Below are 24,188 nucleotides of genomic sequence, written 5' to 3' on the forward strand. Positions count from 1 at the left end.
TTGATCCCTGTTGGCTGGGATTCGACCTATGACTTAAAGTAATTTTTGGTTCGGTATTCAACAGTGTTTTTGCAGTGTTTCTTGGGACATGAATTAGTAACATGTTTTCATGAAATTCATATATGGAAATAAATTAATATTAATATTTACACTACTCTCTTTAACTCAAAAATTTTCTAGCATAATAGTTGACTCTCTATGGATTAAGTTGTCCTTTTTTGTTATTTCCTTTGTTGGAGACTTCCAAAAGCTTAATGTACTCTGCTTCGAATTTCAAAAATATTATTTGATTGTATTTTACATTTTCCACAGTATGTTTTCTCATGACGTTCTCTTTTTAGAGGTTCCATAGTAAATATAATGGTAGTTTCAGGTTTGTTTATGGTGAAAGTGACTGGTAGCATTCTAATAAAATTGAAAATTCTATTGAATTCCAGACTCATAATTCCTGAAATTTTACTCCTGCTACATTGTTATCCAAATAAGACCAGCTTAGACTCAATTGGTGGAGAAGTACTCCATGTCATGGGAAGAAAAACAAAAAAATATGGTAATTTTGTGCCATGTTTTGGCATTAGTTAATGTGCAAGCAATTCTGTGAAGAGTTTGCTGAGTTAGCTCATATCTTTTAGAAAAAAGATACCAAGGCAAGATAAAATGTATAAGAATTTATTTGACGTAAAATGTACAAGTATGTACTAGGTCGAATGGAGACATTACTGACACCACTCGAGAAATTCAACGATCAACGGGATGATGATGATGATGATGATGATGATGATGATGATGATGATGATGATGATGATGATGATGATGAAATGTACAAGTATATGGAAAGTCAGAAAAGGTATGTTGGATACTTATACCACAGGGAATGGGTGGGGAAAGAAAAGTTAAATAAAAGTATCTTTCGATTACAGTAAAGCTCCAAAGTTATTACTGGAAAACAGAAAAATACCATGATGTTTTACTGGGGCATGATCTTTCTCATTTATTCTTGTCCTTTTCAGCTTATCAATGTTAATGAATACTATCTGAATTTCTCTCTGTAAATACAGCCCAGTTTAATACCATCTAAATATTTGGATCACTGGCTATTATCATAATGATGTCCTCTTGGCTTCAGGTATTTCAGTTTCAATGCTTATTCTCTGTTGCTATCATTGATACTAATCAGTCAAGTTCTGTGACTATTTCTCACACAATAATCTCTGTTCTGCAGAGCAAAGAATGAACTTAGTTTTTCTCTTGCCCCTATCACCAGTACTTTCCTGATAGCTTTAATTTTTGCTGTTATTTATTTATTTATTGGTTCACCAAGAAATACAGAGTTACAAAACTGATCATGATCAGGTTTCAGTCATACAGTGTTTCCACACCCATCCCTCCACCAGAGTACATTTTCCACCACCAATGTCCCCTATTTCCATTCCACCAACCTCCCGCACATCTTTCTCTATGACAGGCATTGTCCTTCTCTCTCTCTCATTCTCTCTCTCTCTTTCCCATTTGGGGCATTATGTTTTGAAATACAAATACTGAGAGGTTATCATGTCTGTTCCTTTACCTGTTTTTACTATACAGTTCTTATCCAGAGTGATCATTTCCAACTATCTTTGTCATAGTTGTCCCTTCTCTATCCCAACTGCATTCTCCCCCATCATTTGAGGTAGGCTTTCAACCATGCACCAATGCTCCTGATCCTCGTTTCTACTGTCCTTGGGTATTAGTCTCATATTATGTGTTATATTATATCCCACAAATGAGTTCAATCATACTATGCCTGTCTCTCTCCTTCTTATTCATTTCTCTCACCATGACATTGAGGACTGTTGTGTCCTCTAGGTCCTTCCATGAAATACTATCTTTGGCTGGGTTTTATTGACACTCATGACATAGTTCTTTAAACTTATCTGTACCCATGAAACCTTCCCTGTAAGATCAGGCAGAAGACAATATTACCCACTTTCAAATCTAGTATTAAATAAGTACTGTAAGCATTTACTCTAGCAGTATGAAAAGAAAGGGATACGAAGGACATCAAGACAAGTCAAACTCATACTATGTGTAGATGATACAATAATATAATTAGAAAACCCCAAAGACTCCTCAATAAAAGTCCTAGAAGCAATAGACTTATATAGAAAAGTGAAAGATTGCAAAATCAGCATGATGTCAGTGCTACATCCTGGGAAGTTTGTTCCATTCTTTGAAGTGGGTTCTTTAGTGCTTCTTGCAAAACTAGTTTCAAACTCTAAATTCCCTAAACTACTGTTTGACCATAAAATCTTTGTATGGTTACCTAAAATATGAATAATAATCAAGTTGGATAAAGTATTCTTGATGAGTTGTCCATTTCATTAAGTTTTTGTACTATGTCCATTCATTCTCTTCTAGCTCATAGTCTCAGTTGATAAATATGCTGTTAGTTTGATGGACTTTCCTTTGTATATAAGTTAATTTCTTGATCTAGCTGTTGTCATTCTGAGAACAATGTGCACTGGAATTTGCTTAGTTGTGTCTATTTCCCCTGGGATCCTTTGAGCTTCTTATATTTGGTTGCCTGTATTCTTCAACTCTGGGCAGTTATTATCTGTCATTTCTTTAATTGATAGTTCTTTACACAATTCATCTCCATGGTTCTCAGGGACTTTGATGAATTTTGTATTTTTCTTCTTGAATTTATTCCTTAGTACTCTATTGTGCTTTTTTACTTATTTTCAGACTTTCTTTCATATTTGTTTTTTTCTAAAAGTTTTCTTCATTTCACCTTGGAGTTTCTAGATAATTTCCTTTGTGGTGTTTTATTCTTCCCCTCGGAGTTTCTAATGGGATTTTAACATCAGTATCATACTCTACATGCCTATCATTTCTGCCTGTAATTTTCTCATTTTGGCTCTCATATCTTCTTGTGCTGTATTGATAACCTGTGCCATTATCTTTGAGTTCATTAAATATCCTCACCATGGTGTCACTAAAGTAATTTTCTGAAGATTTACAGAACTATTGGGTATTGGTTGTATCTTTTGTGTTTTTAAATAAAATACCAAATTGAAATATTTGGTTCCTAATATAGTTCTGATATGCTTTCAGTATTCCAACATAAGATCCACCACCAGAGTGACCTTCGTCCACCATTGTTCCCATTTTTCTAACCACCCCCAAACCTGCACCTTATCAGACATGCAACAATTTATTTTATATTACTTGTTATAACTAAATGGCTAACAATATTATAAAAATATTCAATAAAATAGAATTTGTGAAAATTATATGCCACCGTGGAGTCGTTAAGTTCTTGTCTGAGAATGTACTAAACTGTTCGTTGCTAGTGGAGCCTTCTCGGTTACTAATTTTGTTTGTTGAAATTAGGTGGCTTCTATGTTACTTTCCCATCTAATTTGGTGTGCTCCTGCTGGAATTTCAGTGTTGTAAAATTTGTAGGTGTTTAAAGTATTTGTTTCATTCCCTGAACATGGTGGGTTTCTGTGTTCCATTTGATATTCCAGAGTTCAGACTGTGCTGAAGGTGAATCTTTGTGAGTAGATACACGTAGAAGTCTTTGAAGAATTAAGTTGGTATTTGCTATTTTTCTTTTCTGCTTGTCTCGTCTCCCCCCACCCCACCCCCACTGACAGGAAGCACAACTTGAGGAGTGGAGCAGCAGGCAGAAGTTCACTCAAGATGCATGTGTTTGTCTCTAAAAGACTAATAATAGCATTAAGAAAATACCTAACTTGCTAAAATATTTTATACATTTTCAATAATGAATTACTCTGTCATTTATATTGTTTAGTTGTGACTAGGTTTTCTTTTTTACATTCATATTTTATTACATCTTTTACTTATTAATGTGGACTTGAACAATGTCTTTAACATAATATTTTATATCATAAAGCCAAAATGATCTTTTGTAGGATAAAGAATAGTTATTACTTTTTTTGGCCTGAATATTTCCTATTTAATTTTCTAATTCTTTTTAACTCTCATTAAAATTTACATTTGTAGTATTTATGTATTTCATATAAACTCTAAAATGTATGAGCACAAAACTGTGCTTTTTACATTTATATACTATAAATCATTTAATTTAAAATATCATTTTATGCATAATTTTATGGAATTCAAAAAAATTAGCTATATTTATTTCTATGTGTGCAGATATCTATACCTCCACAATTTTAAAAAGAGATTTTTCCTATACATGGGGGAAAAAAGAAACACAGAACACAACAAATGGTAACATGATCATAATTGAGTATTTTTTCTACTGAAATCAACTTACATGAGTAGGAAGTTTGGAGGGAGAGGGCTAGCAAGCTCTCTGGTAGTAAAACTGATGTTGGGAGTATGTATGTATTAAAAGTGTGATTAACTGTTGGGGTCTTAGCAGCTAGCCTGAGACTCTGGCCAAATCCCCTGCCCTTAGAGACAGAAACAGGCTCTCTTCAAACAGGGCCCCAAGGCCCTGTGCCAGCACTCCACCCAGAAGGGCTCCCTGGTCGAGGAGATAGTGGGATGAAACTTGAAAGTCACCACTTGTCTGAGCTAAGCATACCCAGCCTGGAAGGGAGGGAACATAGATCATCAATTAACATCTGTAAAGGGCCTAGCAAAATGTTTTCTTCAGATACGATAACCAGGTGTCCATCCCACCCACTTCTCCCTAAAATTTCTTCTTTAAATATTAGTATGTGAGCTCAATAAAATGAGAGTTGTATTGACCTCCAACTCTCCCCTCTCTGCGTGGTTCTTTCTCGGTGTTGGCGGTGTGGGTTACCGCGGTGTGCAGGGGGGCAGGGCAGAGGCTTCTCCCTCTCCCACTCCCTCTCCTATAGGGAGTAAGTCCGGTGGCTGGGGGATCTTACCCCAGTTTGTCAGGGTTGACTGGCCAGGATCCTGACAATTAACCACTTTGTGAATCCCAGTACCTAAAAAATAGTTGAATAAAAACCAATACACAGAAATCCGTAACTTTTCTATATGCAAGTGAAATAGAAAAGATAAAATTTTAAAAAAAGCATTACCATTCAAAATTATGCCTGATAAATTCAAGTTCCTATGAATCAGCAAACAAAAGAGGTAATGACTTAAATAATCACAATTGTTTATCATTACTAAATGAAATGAGGACAAGAAATAATGTAAACCCCCTTCTTCATTGGAAGGACTCATATTTTCAAAATGGCAAACTTACACAAAGCACTATATGTTTTTAATGCAGTATCTATACAAATATTCATGACATTTTTAAAAGTCATAGATCAAACATTGTATAAATTTATATGGAGAAATAAAATTCACCAATGAGCAAAATAATGCAATATAAAAATAAGCTATAGAATATGAATATAGAATATGAAGCTGTATTCTCTCCAACTTAAAGCTGTACTATAAAGCTATAGTAATAAAGATAGTGTGGTGCTGGACTAAGGATGGACTCTCAGATCAATGGAATAAAATTTAATTTTAAGAGACATACTTTTAGGTATATAGGCAATTAATGTTTAATAAAGAAACTAAAGCTATGAGTAAGGGTTAGGAAAGTCTCTTCAACAAATGCTGTTCAGAAAACTGTTTGGTCACAAACAAAAATAAAGATAAATCAGATCCTTAACTCACACCATGCACAAAAATCAAGAAAAGATATTTAGATTAAATACTATGTGTTAATATCTTCTAGATTAAAGACTTTGAATTAATGCCTTTATTGTCAAACCTAAATCCATAAACTGTATTGAGAAAAGCATGGGCACTTCTTGTCGCTGAAATTTGAGGCATTTTCAATGTTTCAAAGCCATTTGCCAAGCAAGTAGTAGAAATAAAAAACTGAAAAACATAAAACTAAGAAGCATCTGCAATGCGATAGAAATGATGATTAATATAAAAAGACACCCTAGAGACTGTTAAAAAGTATTCACACACAACTCATCTGACAAAGGTTTAATAGACATGATATATAAAGCACTGATAGAACTTCACAAGATAAAGGGAACCAGCCCTGTTGGGGAACAGTTTTCCCCCAACGCACCCGGACTTGTGCACCTGGTCTAGGCAGACATGAGGCGATGGATGATGGGCATGCGTTGAAACACCCTCTGGGAGCATCTGATGGCTGTTCACTTTTTGCCACATACACACATATCTTTTAGGGGATCTCGGCTTAAGAGGATGGTCCAATCACAGAAAGTTTAGATTATTTGCCTATCATCTGTCCAACTCTGCTTTGCCCCAGTCCAATCCCAATCAAGTCTAGATGCTGAAGTTAGGATGACTTGCTAAGCATATGTGACAGTTTCTGTGTCTTTGGCTCATGTAACCAGGAGGTCAAGTGAGGCTCAAGGCTGAACACCTGGTGCTGGCTGACACCCTGTTCTTGCCAACTCTGTCCAGATACTCCCTCTTGCAAGGCTTCACTCATAGCTCGCTTTGCAAGGTTGGGTCTTATCTGCTCCAGTGCCTGTCACCATGCTCCACACAGTCCCACAAAAAATGTGTCTCGATAGTTGACTTGGTAATGAAAGTATGGTACATATACAGAACATAATATTAAAACCTGAAAAATCTCAAGCTTCCAAGAACAGATAACTGAATATGGTACATATACACAATGGAATACTTTAAGAAAATATAAAATCGTCCAATTTGCTGTTATTTGGATGGATATGAAGAGTATCATTCTGAGTAAAGTTAGTCAGCAGAGGACAGACAAAATTATCTTTCTCAGAAATAAGTTATGAAGATACAAAGTAGGGTAAAACAAATGGCTAAGGCAATAGAAACTGAGAACTGGTCTTTAGTTGGGACTTTACCACAGGGGATGAGAGTGGTTAAATAGAAAGGAATTGGGTGGATTGGTACAATAATGTCATTGGTTGTGATACCTCCATGGGAATAGTGAACTTCTTGCAAATATACTGATGGAATTAGTAGAGCATTACGTGGAACAATACAGTTTTGATCTGTTAAGGAGATCTGTGCCAGAGATAAGAATCTTGGCCGATTGAGTTAAGATTAACTGTAGTAGTCTTTTAAATGATTTAGGCATTTTGCTTCATAAGAGCAATTACATTGGGTGGCACATTATTTTAATAAACTCATATTTAATATTTACATAGATATATTAGTTTCTTACCAAATTTTATTTGGAACAGTATCTTTTTTCTCTGCTAGTCATAAATGCAAGCTTAATCTAATTTGAAGATTTTATTTTTTTTTACAAAGTAAGATTTAGATAAGATGTTTGGAGCACTGTTAGTTTTTGTTTTTAACTTGGCCAATCTCCTTAAAAGAGCAATATGCCCCTTGTAAGTAAGCAGTCTGAGTAGAAGTGACTCAATTTCTCTCCTCCTTGCAGCATAATACAAACAAGCAAAACCATCACAGAGTTCATGTTCAATTGCAGACATATTGCTATTATCATTTTCTCTTCACACTGCTGTCTACTTTTCATTGCATGGATGAATAGCTAAGCCCTCCCAATGCAACTCTGATGATATTTTACTTTATCAGAGGCAATAAATACCAGGATACTATTCCTGTAGGAAGTACATCAGCAATCATTACTACTTTAATTAGAGAATATGTAAGGTTATGTTCAAAATGAATGTCATGACTATATGAAAGTCCATATTTAGAATTTATTTTAAATCTTAATTCTGATTTGTTTATGATCTGAACAGGGCTTTTGCTGGTACATTTACACTATGGACTAATTTATAGACTTTAAGGTTTGACGTTTTTCATGCTGTTGTAGTGCAATTAAACTGAATTAGTTGATTGCTCAAAGAATTCTCAGTGATTTTTATCAATGTATTTTAATTCTAATAATATATCAATATCTTTTTAATCCTCATAGCATATCATGCAGAATTTCTTTATTAATATCAATGGCTTTTGTTATAACTGGACCACATAAGACATCAACCAGATGAGGTAATGTTAGTTGTTCAAGGAATATATTTATTTATTTATTGTTTCTAGTGTGCTATCTTTTCAACTGTGGACCTTGACTTCTTTTAGTTACACATGGCAGTACTCAGGACTTACTGCTGATTCTGTCCTCAGGGATCACTCCTGGCAGGGTTTGATAAGGGTTTGATCAAGTATCACTCCTGGCAGGGGACCATATGGAATTCCTGGGATCGAACTCAGGTGGGTTGTGTGATGGTAGTGTACCACTATACTGTCCTCTATCCTTGGATCCTGATTTTTGATACTGGTTAACCAGTATCAATCCGCCTTTCCGGCCCCCACGCGAGATCGACCCAGGAGGCAACTGAACCACTTTGGACACGAGTGGCGCCCCCAAAATGCCTCCAAACTGTGTGCTCGGAGCTTCTGGCCCAGGCGCTGCCGGCGGGGTATGGTCTTTTCTCTCTCAACTCTTTCTTTTTGAATGCAGCGAGGCAATAGCCGGTTTTTAGACTATGCAGGAAGCCCGGGAAAGCCGATGGGGCGGGACTTCCGGATCCGCCCTGTGCCGGCCGACATTTAAGCGCAGAGCCATGCGGGGACGCTCCTTTCCGGCCCCGCGCGAGATCGACCCCGGAGGCAACTGAACCACTTTGGACACGAGCGGCGCCCCCAAAATGCCTCCAAACTGTGCGCTTGGAGCTTCTGGCCCAGGTGCTGCCAGCGAGTGATGCAATTACCAAAAGAATTTTCCCTGGACTTCATATAGAAATCCAAAACTGCGCGGCTGCAAAAGCAGCCGCGCGACCTAATATCTCTTGATTGTCAGCAACAGGTAAATGTTCCTTTTTGGCAGGACTTACCATGGGGGGAAACTCCAAACAATAGTACTGAGTTTTTTGTTGAAGGGTAAAAGATTGTAACGATAGAATTTTAGGCAGAATTTTCCCTGGACTTTATATAGAAACCCAAAACCGCGCGGCCTCAGCAGCCTAATGTCATCAAATCATCAGCAATATGAAATGGTTCCTTTGTAATGGGTTGGACTTTGGGGGGACCATAATAGGGTTAAAGTTTGTAGCGACGTGTAATTTCTGGCTGTACTTTCCCTGGACTTTATACAGAAATTCAAAGCTGCGAGGCCGCTGCCATGGCCGCGCAACCTATTGTCATTTAATCATCACCAATATGAAATGGTTCCTTCTTAACGGGTCGGACTTTGGTGGGAAATCCTAACAAGAATATTAAGTCTTTTGCTGAAATATTGAAGGCTACCAAAGTGGTAGCCATCTCTATAGACTGAACTAAGCCATATCCCCACGCCGGCTGAGAAGAAATATCCTTCTTTCTCGGGAAGAAACGCGGCGTGGCGTTAACCATAGTATGATGTCCATTAAGCTGACACGGACCTGGTGGTGTGGGAATGGGATACAAGGGAATAAATTATTATGTACTTGGAACAGCGGGACGCTGGTGGAATCTCGAGCCGGGGCCGATACCAGCGTATTACTTTTGGTTCCAGAAACTGCTTGCAGACATTCTACCAGGCTATCAACTAAGCCAGAGCCCCACACCGGCTGATGACGGGAAATAACCATCTTTTTTGGTTTGTTTTCCTTTTGTCAGGCAGCGTGGTGATTACTAAACAGGCGTGAACTCGGTGGCGCAGGACGAGGCGGGGGGGGGGGGAAATAGAAAAGTTATGTAACAAACAGCGGGACTTAATATCTCTACATTCTCAGCAATGGAGAGCCATCAAATGCTTCCTTGACAGTGGGACTGTCTTTTCTTTTTTGGGGGGAAACCCTAGCAACAATAGTGAGTTATGTGTTGAAACATGGACTGTAACCAAGATAAAGCGTAAACGAAGTGAAACTTATCACTTACAAGGGCGGGGACTGGGGGGCGGGAGGGGGCGGGAGGTATAATGGGGTGGTTGGTGATGGAATATGGGCACGGGTGAAGGGAAGGGTGTTTGAGTATTGTATAACTGACATAATCCTGAGAACAATGTAACCCTCCACATGGTGATTCAATAAAATTTAAAAAAAAAAGAAATGCAGGGATCTCAGTTTGGAAATTATCTTAATAAAATATTGGAAGTGAAAAAAAAAACAGTATCAATCCTTATTTAGAGAGCTAAAAACTAGTGTGCTTGTCAGTAATCCAAGTAAAGTTAATAAGCACTATGGCTAAGACTAAATGTGAATGTTAGTATACTCTATATAATTACCAATGATGCCATATGAGAACTAGAAAGAAATAATATGTGTGATTTAATACATGTATTCCTTTCACTGAAATATAAAGTTCTTCCACACTAGTGCTGGCTGTCATACTTTGGCAATAATGATAGGTGTTGAGAGATACTGAAAAATGGACAATATTTGGTAGTGCTATATATTCTTCACAGGCTGGAGCAATAGTGCAGCAGGTAGGGTGTTCGCCTTGCACACAGCCAACCTGGGTTCGATTCCTCTGCCCCTCTCGGAAAGCCCGGCAAGCTACTGAGAGTATCTTTTCTGCTAGGCAGAGCCTGGCAAGCTACCTGTAGCGTATTTGATATGCAAAAAACAGTAACAACAAATCTCACGATGGAGATGTTACTGGTGCCTGCTCGAGCAAATCGATGAGCAAGGGGATGACAGTGACATATTCTTCACATTATAATATTTTTTAAAGCAGTTGTACCTGATAGATTTCCACTTTGAAGTTATACAATAGTGTCATGTATAATCTTCTCATTATTTAAATGTAGGATTGTAAGGGCTTGAATCCTTAGCATTTGAAATCCTAAGTATAGGATTTTCAAATCCAGGAGATACTAGAGACCCAGTTAAATCTTTAAGATATTTCCAATATGGAGATGCATTATAATTTTCATAACCTAAATGAAAAGTAGGGATTTATCAATGATATTACTACTTCACTTATATATTGAATTAAACATTGTTAAGACCTGAAAGTTTATGGCATCTTCAAACTGTTTCCAGGATAGAATACTCCAACATGAAGAATAAATATACCATGTATTATTAATAAATTTATATAGGATCTGGAGCAATAGTACAACAGCTACATTTTCTTTGTAGATGGTCTTCTCTTGCACAGGTTTTAATCTCTGGCACCACATGTGATTCTCTATACCCTGAAAGAAGTGAGCCTTAGACAAAGCCAGAATTAAGTCCTGAGTACTGGCAGGTGCTGCTCAAGAACAATAAAATAATATATATTATGTTTGTGTGTATATGCTTGTGTATCTTTAGGTGTATTATTTATATGATAAGATACAGAATGAATATGTCTATAAACTCTAGTGTGTCTATTGTGTGATAGAGTGGTCATATCTATGTTGTATGAACTGCCTGAAAAGATTAATTTTATATTATTATTAATTTAGCAGTCTTAAATGCATCCAAGATTGATGTGATTATTTCATGTGGGTTAGCACTACAATGAATTTAGATTATTTCAAAAAGTATTCTTGCAACTCTTTATAGCAACGTCTGTTTCTCATTAATTCTTACATAAAACTGCCACTGCTCTGTATACTCTTAAATTGATTGTACTTTTTTGATTCCTTGGCCTAATAATTGCTAAACTATCAACTATATTGATTAACCATGAACATCTGTAAAACAGGTTAGATTTTATTCTCATTTATATCCAACTTATTACATAATTAGTACTCTAATGGAGTAATAGTAATGATTTTGAACCAAATATTTTTGAATATTAAAGTCTGAAGGTTTGGAATGAGATGTTTGAGAATTGCAACAGTGTTAATAATAGTTAATGAGAGTTCCTTCATTTATATACCCCTGCTAGTGCTCCTAGTTTCTGGCCATTAAGACATTGAACATTTTTTCTAGTGTAAGGCATTAACTTGATTTGTCATTTTTTGGCATTTTTATTTGTCATTATGATGACCATGTTTTCATAGGCCATATGTGTTCTTCTCCCCATTCTTCATGGATTGTTGATATGATGTTGGTTGATTTGCTAAATGGACAATCCTCTCTTGTCTAGTTAAATTCCAGTGATTCTCACCTGATTATTTTATATAACATTTTAAATATATTGTTTAATTTTGTTAGTCAAGTTTTGTTGATAATCTATACTGAATTTTGCCAGAAAAACTGACCTACAATTTTCTTTCATAGTATTATTTTGGCGTGGCTTTGTTATTAGGGTAATTTTGGCTTTATGGAACCTTCTGGGGAAGGATTTCATTTTCTTTGATATTTTGGAAAGCTTTAGGATATAGGTGATAAGTCTTACAAGGTCTTATAGAACTCATGAACCAATTGATATAAATGACAGTTTTATACTTAGAAATTTTTTAATCGCAATTTTAATTTCTTTTCTTGTGATTGGTCTGTTCAAGTTTTCTACTTCCTTCTGATATCATATTGAGATATGATGTGCTTTTAAAAATTCAAGATTTTTTCTAAGTTCTCCTGCTTATTAGAATGTATTTGTTTGCAGTAAACACTCATGATCTTTTGCATTAATAGAGTCTGTTATTTTCTAAATCAACAGTATTATAATTTATTTGATTTTTCTTCCATTTTCCTAGACAAAGTTTTCTAACTCATCTATTATTTTTATAATTTTTAAGTTAACTAAAATATTGCTTTACAGAGTTATTGATAGTTGATACTTAGGTATATAATATTTCAGCACTAATCCTACCACTAGTGTCAAGTTCCCTACACCAGTGTTCCCTTATTCAATATCCACCTATAGCCTTCCAACCCATCCTAACTCTTGTCATTTTGACAGGCACATAAAAAAGTTAAGGAGTTACATTTTAGATTTCATATTTTCAGTGTTAATGATTTTGTATTTTGAATGTAAAGCTATACCATTCTCCCACATAACTGGTATAACTCATGCCTCACACATGTTTTCCCATTACTTCCCTTTCTCTACTCCTTGGACACCTAGGTTAATTCCATATCTTAGCTATTGTACTAAGAGCAGCAATGAATAATGATGTATATATGTCATTTTTCATGAGTATTTTTATGTCCTGGGGGGTAGGTGACCTAAAATGGTATTGCTGGGTGATATGACAGTATAATTCTAAGTTTGTTGAAAACTCTTCATATATTTTTCCATGATGGATGAAGCTGACAACATTCACAAAAGCATTGAATGAGAGTTCCTTTTTCACTCTACCCCTGCTAAGGCAGATTGTACCTACTCTTTTTTATTAATGAATCACTGTGGGGTACAGTTACATACTTACAAATTTTCGTGTTTGCATTTCAGTCATACAATGATGGAGTGCCCATCCCTCCAACAGTGCCCATTCTACAACATAAATAATCCCAGTATCCCTCCCACCACCCCCACCCATTCCCCCCACCTCACCTCTGTGGCAGGGCATTCACTTTTGTTCTCTCTATCCTTTTGGGTGTTGTGGTTTGCAATAGATGCATATAGTGGCCATTGTGTTCAATCTATAGTCTACACTTCACACGCATCTCCCAATCTGAGCGGGTCCTCCAAACACCCTTTACTTGGTGTTCCCTTCTCTATCTGAGCTGTCTTTTAACCCAGCATGTGAGACCGGCTTCCAAGCCATGAAGAAAATCTCCTGGTCCTTATTTCTACCATCCTTGGGTGTTAGCCTTGTGTTCTGTTACTTTATATTCCACAGATGAGTGCAATCTTTCTATGTATATCCTCCTCTTTCTAAATCATTTTACTTAACGTGATCATTTCCATGTTGATCCACTTGTATGTGTGCAAATTTCATGATTTCATCTTTTCTAACAGCTGCATAGTATTCCATTATGTAGATGTACCAATGTTTCTTTAACCAGTCATCTGTTCTTAGGCACTCGGGTTTTTTTCCAGATTTTGGCTATTGTAAAAAGTGCAGCAATGAACATACAAGTGCAAATGTCATTTCGACTATACTTTTTTGCTTCTACAGGATATATTCCTAGAAGTGGTATTGCTGGATCTAATTGGAGCTTAATTTCTAATTTTTTGAGAATTTCCCATAGTGTTTTCCAAAAGGGTGAACCAGTCAGCATTCTCAACAGCAGTGAAGGAAAGTCCTTTATCCCCACATCCACGCCAACATAGGTTGCTTTTGTTCTTTTCGATGTGAGTCAGTCTCTGTGGTGTGAGATAGTATCTAATTGTTGTTTTGATTTGAAACTCCCTGATGATTAGTGATGAAGAGCATTTTTTCATGTGCCATTTGGCCATTCAGATATCTTCTTTGAGAAAATTTCTGTTCATTGCATTGCCCCATTTTCTGATGGGGTTGGATGTTTTCTTCTTGTAGAGTTCAACCAGTGCCTTGTACTTTCTTGATATCAACCTCTTATCAGATGGGTATTGGGTGAATATCCTTTCCCATTCTGTAGACTGTCTTTGTATTTTAGTCATTGTTGCTTTTGAGGTACAGAAGCTTCTTATTTTAAGATAGTCCCATTTGTTTATCTCTGTTTCCACTTGGTTGGCCAGTGGTGTGTCATCTTTGAAGATATCTTAAGCTTAAATGTCATAGAGGGTTTTCCCAACTTTGTCTTCAATGAACCTTATTCTGGTCTGATGTTGAGGTCTTTAATACATTTTGATCTGACTTTTGTACATGTTGTTAGGTAAATATCTGAGCCCATTTTTTGGCATGTAGCTGTCCAGTTTTGCCAGCACCATTTATTAAAGAGGCTTTCCTTGCTCCACTTCACATTTCTTGGTCCCTTATCAAAGATTAGATGATCATATATTTGAGAGTGTGTGTTAGGTTATTCCACTCTGTTCCATGGGTCTGTGACTCTGCCTTTGTTCTAATACCATGCTGTTTTAATTATAAGTGCTTTGTAGTAGAGTTTAAGGTTGGGGAAGTTGATGCCTCCCATCTTCTTTTTTCCCAAGGATTGCTTTAGCTATTACTGGGGCCTTATTGTTCCATATGAATTTCAGGATTCTTTGCTCCATTTCTTTGAAGAATGTCATGAGTATCCTTATGGGGATCACATTGAATGTGTAAATACAATGCTTTGGGAAGTATTGCCATTTTGACAATGTTAATTCTCCCAATCCACGAGCAGAGGATATCTTTCCATTTCCTTGTGTTCTCTTTTATTTCGTGAAGTAGCATTTTGTAGTTTTCTTTGTACAGGTCCTTTACCTTCTTAGTTAAGCTGGTTCTGAGGTGCCTCATTTCTGAGGCATGATTGTGAACAGGATTGCTTTTATCATGTCACTTTCTTCTTTCTCATTATTTGCATATAGGAAAGCCATGGACTTTTAGGTGTTGATTTTATAGCCTCCAACTTTACTATAAAGTCTATTTGTTCCTACTATTTGTGATAGGTACATAGGTACTATTGTCACTGGTGTGAGATGGTATCACGTTGTCATCTTGATTTGGATTTCTGTAATGATATGTGATTCTGAGCATATTTTCTTTTTTATTTTAATGAATCACCATGAAATACAGTTACATACTTACAAACTTTCATGATTGATTTTCAGTCAAACAATATTCAAGTACCCATTCCTCCACCAGTGCCCATTCTCTACCACCAATGTTCCCAGTACTCCTTCCCCACCCCACCTCTTCCCTCCCACTGCCTCCGTTGTAGGTACATTCCCTCTTACTCTCTGTCTTCTTTTGTGTGTTATGGTTTGCAATACAGGTCCTAAGTGGCCATCATGTTTGGTCCATAGGCTACATTCAGCATGCATATTTTCATAAACCTGCTTGCCATCATTTTTTTCTTTCTCTGAGAAATGCCTGTATATTTCCTCTTCCTCTATATTTATAGTGTTTTTAATTTTCTGGTAGATCTTTGTGAATACTTTACATATTTGATTATCAACCCTTTATATGATTGTTGAATGTAACTATTTTTCAATTATATTATCTGTCTTTTAGTTTCAGCCCTCTTTTTTCTCATGCAATGCAGAACGTCTTTAATTTACTGTAGTTCCATTTGTTTGTTTTTGATTTTGTTGCCCTAGCAATGGTATCAGGTCATTGAAGACACCTTTGAGGTCCAAATCTGAAAGCATTTTGCCTATATTTATCTTTTTATACTATTTAGTTTCCTGTTAGACCTCACAGTCTTAGATCCACTTTGAATTTTCCTTTATGTAGAGTGCAAGATGTGCATTCAGCTTTAATTTCTTACACATAGTTATCCATCACAAGTAGTTGAAGAGGCTATCTTTACTCCATTTCATACTCTCAGTTACTTCATTAATAATTAACTCTCCACATATAGAGAGTTTTGTCCTGGAGTTTTCAATTCTGACCCAATGATTAGAGAGCCTACCTTTATTCCATTACCATCCAGTTTTGGTCACTATAGTTTTATAATGAGTTCCATAGAAGGTAATGAGATTTCTCTAAATTTTTTTATTATGGCTTTGGCTATTTAAGGTCTCTTCTGATTCCATAAAAAATATTATCAGTTCTAGGGCACTTGGGTTGTTTCCAGATTTTGGCTATTGTGAACAGTGCTGCAATGAACATGAAATGACAAATGTCATCTGTACTGTGCTTTTTTGAAATCTTGGGATATATTCCCAGAAGTGGTATTGTGGGCTCATATGGAAGCACAATTTCTAGTTTTTGAAGGACTGTCCATATTGTTTTCCAGAAAGGCTGAACCAGTTGGCATTCTCACCAAAAGTGAAAAAGTGTCCCTTTTCCCCCACATCCACATGAACTGGCACTTTTGTTCATGGGCAAATTCTTAATTACTTTTTCAATTTAATTTGTTATTGGATTATTTAGGCTTTCTACTTCCTCCTCTTTCAGCTTTGGGAGAGTGACATAACTCAAAGAATTTGTCTATTATGTCTAGATTCTCCAGTTTAAATGCATAAAGTTGTTTATAAGTAACCTTGCATTATATTTTGATTTTCTGGAGGACCTGTTGTAATCTGTCCCCTTTCTTTTCTTATCTGGCTTACTTAAACAATTTTTATTCTGTCTTTCATTACTTTCCTAAAATTTTATATAGCTTGCTTATTGTTTCAGAAAAACAACTCCTAGTTTTGTTGATTCTTGAATTGCTTTCTTGGTTTCTATATTTTGACTACTGCTCTAGATTTTACTATTTTCTTCTTGCACTATTTCGTGAATACCTTTGCTATTCTTTCTCCAGAATTTTAAGAATGTGTATTTAGGTTAAAGATTTGATCTTTCTACTTTTTTAATAGGGCTGGAGCAACAGCACAGCGGATAGGCGCTCGTCTTCACGCGGCGGACACGAGTTCGATTCCTCTGCCCCTCTCGGAGAGCCCGGCAAGTTACTGAGAGTATCAAGCCCACGAGGCAGAGCCTGGCAAGCTACCCATGTATATTGGATATGCCAAAAACAGTAACAATAAGTCTCTCAACGACAGACATTACTGGTGTCTGCTTCTTCAAATCAATAAGCAACGGGATGACAGTGACAGTAACTTTTCTTAATGCAGGCCTGCAGTGCTATGGATATTACTCTTAGTATAGTTTTTGCTATAACTCATAGATTGTAACACCGTGTATCTTTGTTGTCATTAGTTTCAAAGACTCATCATTTATAAATTGATTTCCTCCTTGCTACTGTTTTTGTTTAGTAGTGTTCTGTTCAGCTTCCAATTTTTGGAATTTTTCCCCATATTCCTTCTTTGGTTAGTGTCTACCTTGATGACATTTGGGTCTGAGAAAGTACTTTGTATGATTTCTGCATTTTTAAATTCATTTTTTAAGTTATGTCCTAATATATGAGATTTATGAGCAGAAGTTGTATAAAGTTTTCTTAGCCTTACTCTGGTGCATAAATTTTGATGACAATATTTTTTGATATTTCCCCTTAACCAATAAGTAGCTACAGCCATGCTCGAGGCCCCTCTCCACACGTTTGGACGGGCCTCGTGCATGAAGGTACTGGCAGAGGAACCCAGGTGTGTGTAATCCCATCAGTGGCCAACATCCAGAGACTTAAAATAGAGCGCCCAGAAGTGAGCAATGCATAGAGTCTTCCCTGGGGCCCCTCGGAGGGGATGGGCTCCAGCTTCCCTCCCCACGCCAAGCAGAGCTCCCGGTGGCTGAAGACCACCAGAACATAGCTAGAGCCATGCTTGAGGCCCCTCTCCACACGTTTGGATGAGCCTCACGCATGAAGGTACCAGCAGAGGAATCAAGGTGTGTGTAATCCCATCAACGGTCAACATCCAGAGACTTAAAAGAGAGCTCCCAGAAGCGCACGTGGCTGCTTTGTGGCCGCATGATATCTTGTAGCCTACCTCTTCCTCTGGGAGAAACTGGCAAGCTTCTGAGAGTTTCCTGCCCACATGGGACATCCTTGCAAGCTTCCAATGGTGTATTCATATGCTAAATCCAGTAACAAGGTGGATCCCATTCCCCTGACCCTGAAAGAGCCTCCAGTGAGACATCATTGGGAGGGCTGAGTCGAAAGAGTCTTGTAAGATCTCAGGGAAAGGATGAATGCAGAGGTTACTGAGCCCGCTCGAGAAATCAATGATTAACAGGATTTCGTGATCGTGATCAACCAATAAGTGGACACTAATTATTCTATATTGAATGAACTTGGTCTATTTTTTGTTTAACCCAGCTTTTTGTGTTTTACATTGGTTTGTATGGTTGTTTTCCATTCTTTTTCTCTGAATCTGTATTTATCCTGTGAGATACATGTGTTTCTTAGAGGCAGCAGAAGGATTTTATTTCCTGATCCATCCACTTACTCTATGTATCTTTATAGGGGAGCTTATTCCACTGACATTGAGAGAGATAAATGATACAAAGGGCCATCTTGCCATGTTTTTGCATATGTGTGTGGAATCAAGTTGTTTTTTCAAGAGTCTGCTTTTTATAGGCTCCCTTTCAGTATTTCCTGCATAACTGGATTAGTTGTCACAAGTGTTTATCTGCCAGCCTTTGTTTATCTGAAAAGATTCAAGTCTGAGGGAGGTAGTGAACTCTAGGGTTGAATTTCTTTTCCTTTCAGTACTTTGACTATGCCATTACACTCTTTCCTGGTTTGTCAGGTATCATATGGAAGGTCTGTTGAGATTCTTTTGTCATTCCCATTTTACTTGAGGAGTTTTATCTCTATTGCTACTTCACTTAGTCTGTTTTTGTCTTTTGATCTCAACATGTGTCTTGGCATTGTTTTGAGTCCATTTTGTTTAGTACTCTTTGGGCCTCTTGAGTCTGTGACATGCTCTGACCAGAGGTTAGGAAAGTTGTTTTTTTTATTATTATTTATTCCACTGGTTTCTTCCCCTTTCTCTTTCCCTTTCTCATTCCTCTCCTGTTATTCTGATGACTTGAAGATTATTGCTATTTCTATTATCTCTCATGAATCTGACATTCCTTTTCATTCATTTACTTATCTTGTATTTTGTCACTTAATGATTGATGAGGGCTGGAGCAATAACACAAAGGTAGGGCATGCCTTGCATGCAGCCGACCCGGGTTCGATTACTTCACCCCTCTCGGAGAGCCCAGCAAGCTACTGAAAGTATCTCCCTAGCATGGTAGAGCCTGGAAAACTACCCGTCTTGTATTTGATATGACAAAAACAGTAACAACAAGTCTCAAGAACGGAGATGTTACTGGTGTCCGCTTGAGCAAATCGATGAGCAACGGGATGACAGTGACAGTGACAGTGAATGATTGATGATAGTATTTTGTCTTCAATATCACAGATATACTATTCTTCATTTTGAATTCTGTTGCTATGACTTTCTTTTGATTTTTTAAACTCGTTCAATTATATATATGTACATATACATATATATACATATATTTATATGGACTCTGATTATCGGTAACATTTCATCTTTAAATTGTTTAAATTTTTCTTCCAGTGATTTCTTTATTTCCATGGAACTTGCATGCAGCATTGATTTGTGTTTCTCATTGATGAAGCTTGAGGTTTTATTTGAGCTCAATGATTAGCTGTGATATCTGTCACTGTCTGTCATAGCTGGTGAGTATCTTTGTTTCCCCTTTGGTTTTAAAGATTTGTAGGGTTGGAGTTCATCTTCAGATCTCTAATTACCTGAAATTTGATCTGTTTTGTGATTTTTTCAACAAGTTTTACTCCTTATGGTCTACTATTCTTATAATTTCTGTGCCCTTAAAATGTTATTTCAGTGATCATACAGGTGAATATCTAATATTCCCATTTATGTAGAGTGTTACTATGTAGACATTTGAGACAAAATATCCAAATCAACAACCTGTGAAGATGATGAGTTTGAAGATATTGAATTGCCATGTGGTGTGTTAGCATTTGCAAGGCTTTGGGTTTGAGAGGTGGGTGGTGGTCACTTTCTTCATCGAGTTGAACCAGAAAGATATGAAGGAACAGCATAAATGGGGCAGGAAGATGGCACTGAGGGCAACGGTGGGAAAACAGACCATGGTGTACCTAGCAAATAAAAGAGGAAAATGACATCATTATTGATTCACAGAAGCATGTTCTGTGTTAGAGAGGTGGGTTTTGTGGGCTTGCAAAGTCAAGGGGACCAATAAAGAGGTCCAGACACAGGGTAAATGTGTCAGGAAGATTCTTGGAGCCCTTGATGCATTAACATGGTGAAAGAGTTCCGCATCTGCATTCTGGATCAATAGGGGCATGTACTCAATTTGATAGGGTGACTGGGATTTCCTCAATTTAGTGTGTGAAGGGGTTTCCTCAACCCAGGGGACCCAAAAAGAGGTCATGACACAGGGACCCTGGGACAGGAACTTCCCTGTCATTTTTCAAAATCATAATTCTAATATATATAAAATTCAGGGGCTGAAGCCATAGAACAGATGGTAGGGCATTTTCCTTGCACGCAGCTGACTTGGGTTTGATTCTCAGCATCCCATATGGTCCCCTGAGCATGGCTAGGAGTAATTTCTGAGTGCAGAGCCAGGAGTAACCCCTGTGCATCGCCAGGTATGACTCAAAAAGCAAAAAAATAAAAAAATAAAAACAAATAAAATTCATATGGAGCCAGCACTTGTCACTTGTATCACTTGTCTTCCTGTTGATCTTTGATTTGCTCGAGCGGACACAAGTAACGTCTCTATTTGTCCCTGTCGCGTTCTAGTGTAGACCAATGATATCCGCTCGCTCCAGTGACAGGAAGTGCATCAAACCGTTCATTCAGGGTTTTGATGAACAAGTCTGACCATCTCGTTGGAGAGCAGCCACACGGTGTTTTGACGCCCCGTGGAATCCAGTCAATAACAGTTCTGGTTCAGTGGTTGTCTCTGAATCGCATTACGTGTCCGGCCCATCTGATTTTCGATGTTTTGGCAAACAAAACAGCATCCCTGATTCTTGACCGTCGACAGAGACTGGAACTCCGGATTCCTTCTCTTACTTGAATGAAACGTGATGCTCCTAGCATAGTTCTTTTGATTCCTCTTTGGGATACGCTAATAGTGTTCTCATCCTGTTTGCATAGACCACAGGTCTCTGAGGCTTATGTTAGTGCAGGAAGAATCGTGGAATCGCAAAGATGTGCCCAGATCCAGAGACCCATCGAACTGTTAACCATTTCTTCGACTCTCTTGAATTCTTTTCACGCTGCTGTCTTCCTCCTGTGCAGTTCTGGCACCTAGTCATTCTTCATATTGAGTTCTTGACCCAGGTACACATAGCTGCTGCAGTCGGAGATGTTTGTTCCATTGAGAGCAAATGGAGCATCAGGGACTAGTTCATTTTTCATGAGCATTGTCTTGTTGAGGTTCAGCTGCAGTCCGATCTTTCCACACTCGCGGTCGAGGTCGGCCAGCATTTGTGCTGCTTGGCTAATGTTTGATGTTATGAGAACTATATCATCAGCGAAGCAGAGGTGATGTAGTTGCGGACTGTCTCTCTTCACTCCCATTCCTTCCTATTCCTGTCGCATGACGTTCTCAAGGGTAGCACTGAAAAGTTTCAGTGAGATGGTATCACCCTGCTGAACCTCTCTCAACGTCAATGATCACTTCCTTATAGAATGGTGAGATCCTGGTGGTGACTCCATGATACAGCTCATGGAGGATCTTGATGTACTGAGTTTGAACGCCCTGTTTGGCTAGAGCTTCGATGACTGCTTCAGTCACAACAGAATCAAAGGCCTTCATTAAGTCGATGAACGTTAGACAGAGCAGCATCTTGAACTCTCGCGAAACTTCAATGAGTTTGGTCATCGTGCTGAATCCTTTCCGGAAAGCTGCTTTCTCACATGGTTGCCCTTCATCTAGTGGTCTGCCTATTTTATTCAGGATGACACGAGTGAATAACTTGTAGACGACAGACAGCAGGCAGATTGGGCGACAGTTGCCGATGTTGTGGATGTCTCCCTTCTTGTACAACAGAACGGTCCTACTGGTTTTCCACTGGGATGGAACTTTGCATTCAGACAGGTAGCATGTGAAGAGTCGAGCCAGTGTACTGATGAGTACTGTCAGCAGATTCTTCAGGTGTTTGGTCCTGATTTTGTCTGGACAGAGTGCTGTACACGTCTTTACTGACGAAATGTCGTGTTTAATTTCAGAAGAGAGGACATTGGGAATGACATATCCAGCCTGCAGAATTTGGTATGTGGGCAGGTGTACGTGGCTCTCAAAGAGATCTGAGTAGAAGGCGTGAATTATCTTCTCCATTGCCTTTCTAGAAGATGTAATAGATCCATCAGGACGTTGGAGGGCAGTCATCTTGGTGATGTACTTGGCGAAGGACAGGCGAGCAATGCAAATACTTTTCCCAACTTCTGCTGCATCAGCCAACACAGCTGTTCTTCTCTCTTTGAGGTCTTCCTTTATAGCTTCTCTGCACAGCTTTGCAAACTCGGATGTTAGCTTGTAGTTGCGTTATGCTCGCGCCAAGCCACGTTGACAAATGAGCTCGAGAGTTTCCAACGACAGGCTTCTGTTTGTGACTTTCTCACTCTTGGCATTCTTCGCCATTCTTCGCACAGTCATGGAGGTGTTGAACCAGTCGATTGTATTTCTTGTCGATGTTGTCAAGGACAGTGTCTTCCCATGTTGCTGCAATAGTGCCAAAGAGCCCCCAGTTGGTGGTCGTTCTGGGAGTTCTCTTCTTAAACTAAAACTTTGCAGACCTTTCTCCCTGCTTTGTGAAGTAGAATTTTGAACGAAGGAGATGGTGGTCTGATCCCGTTAGGAGTTTTGGGACAACAGTGATATCGCTCAGGCAAAACCTTAGATTGAATATGATGTGGTCAATTTCCTTGTGGAACTGTCCACCGGGAGACTCCCATATCCAGCGTTTAGATTTGGCCTTCAGGAATTGTGAGTTACCATGGATGCTCTGGTTGACATGATGAACTCAGACAGTCTCTCACCCTATTCTTTCCATTCTAGGCCATGGGTCCCAATGTGGAGTGTATGACCTTCTCGGTCCAATCTTGGCATTAAAATCACCAACAATGATCTTGTAGAAGGTATGGTCTTCTTTATAGAACCTTTCCAGTTCCATGTAGAACTTCTCAATTTTGTCCTCGTTGTAGTTGGATATTGGTGCATAGATGACAAAGATAGAAACTGCTGGCAGTGAGCCACATCTATTCAAGCGTAGTTGTCTGACTCAGGTTGTTAGGCATTCAAATGAATCAATGCTTATGGCCAAGTTTGTGTTGACAAGGACACCAACACCACCAACGCCTATTTTGTTGCATGTTCCGAGGAACAATTTTTCTCCAGTGTCAAAAATGGAGTGATGTGATCGATGTCTTTTTGTTTCAGTCAGACCAATGATGTCATACTTGATCTGTGCTTGCACCATCAGGTCTTTGGTGAATGCTTCTGATGCCAGTATACGTGTGTTGAAAGTATAGACAGTCATTTTAGTTTTCTTTGTTTTGACATCCACTACCCAGCCACCGCCATGCTCCAGGCCCCTCTCTGGACACTTGGGCCAAACCTCATGCACGAGTGAAGCCCCACAAAACTAGGTAAGCAGAACTTTGCGACCTTGAACTCTAGACTCAATGAGACCCGGAAACAAGATCCTCTGTCTGCCTTCTCCAATCTCTGGCACCTTAGAAAGGGGGTCAAACCCAGAGGTCCCACCCTATCCAAGCCAGATAAATACCTCAGATGTATTCCCCAGCTGACGCCCACTACATCCACTACCTAGCCACTGCCATGGGCATGGGCCGCTCTCCGGACCATGCGGCCAGAAAGTGGCTGCGCGACACACCATAAGATACTTAATACCCATTTCCCATGATTTGTGCACCACATTTGATAGGGTTCGAATATGGTGTGAACCATGGGAACA

This window comes from Sorex araneus, chromosome X, assembly GCF_027595985.1.
Source record: "Sorex araneus isolate mSorAra2 chromosome X, mSorAra2.pri, whole genome shotgun sequence".
Lineage (NCBI taxonomy): Eukaryota > Metazoa > Chordata > Mammalia > Eulipotyphla > Soricidae > Sorex > Sorex araneus.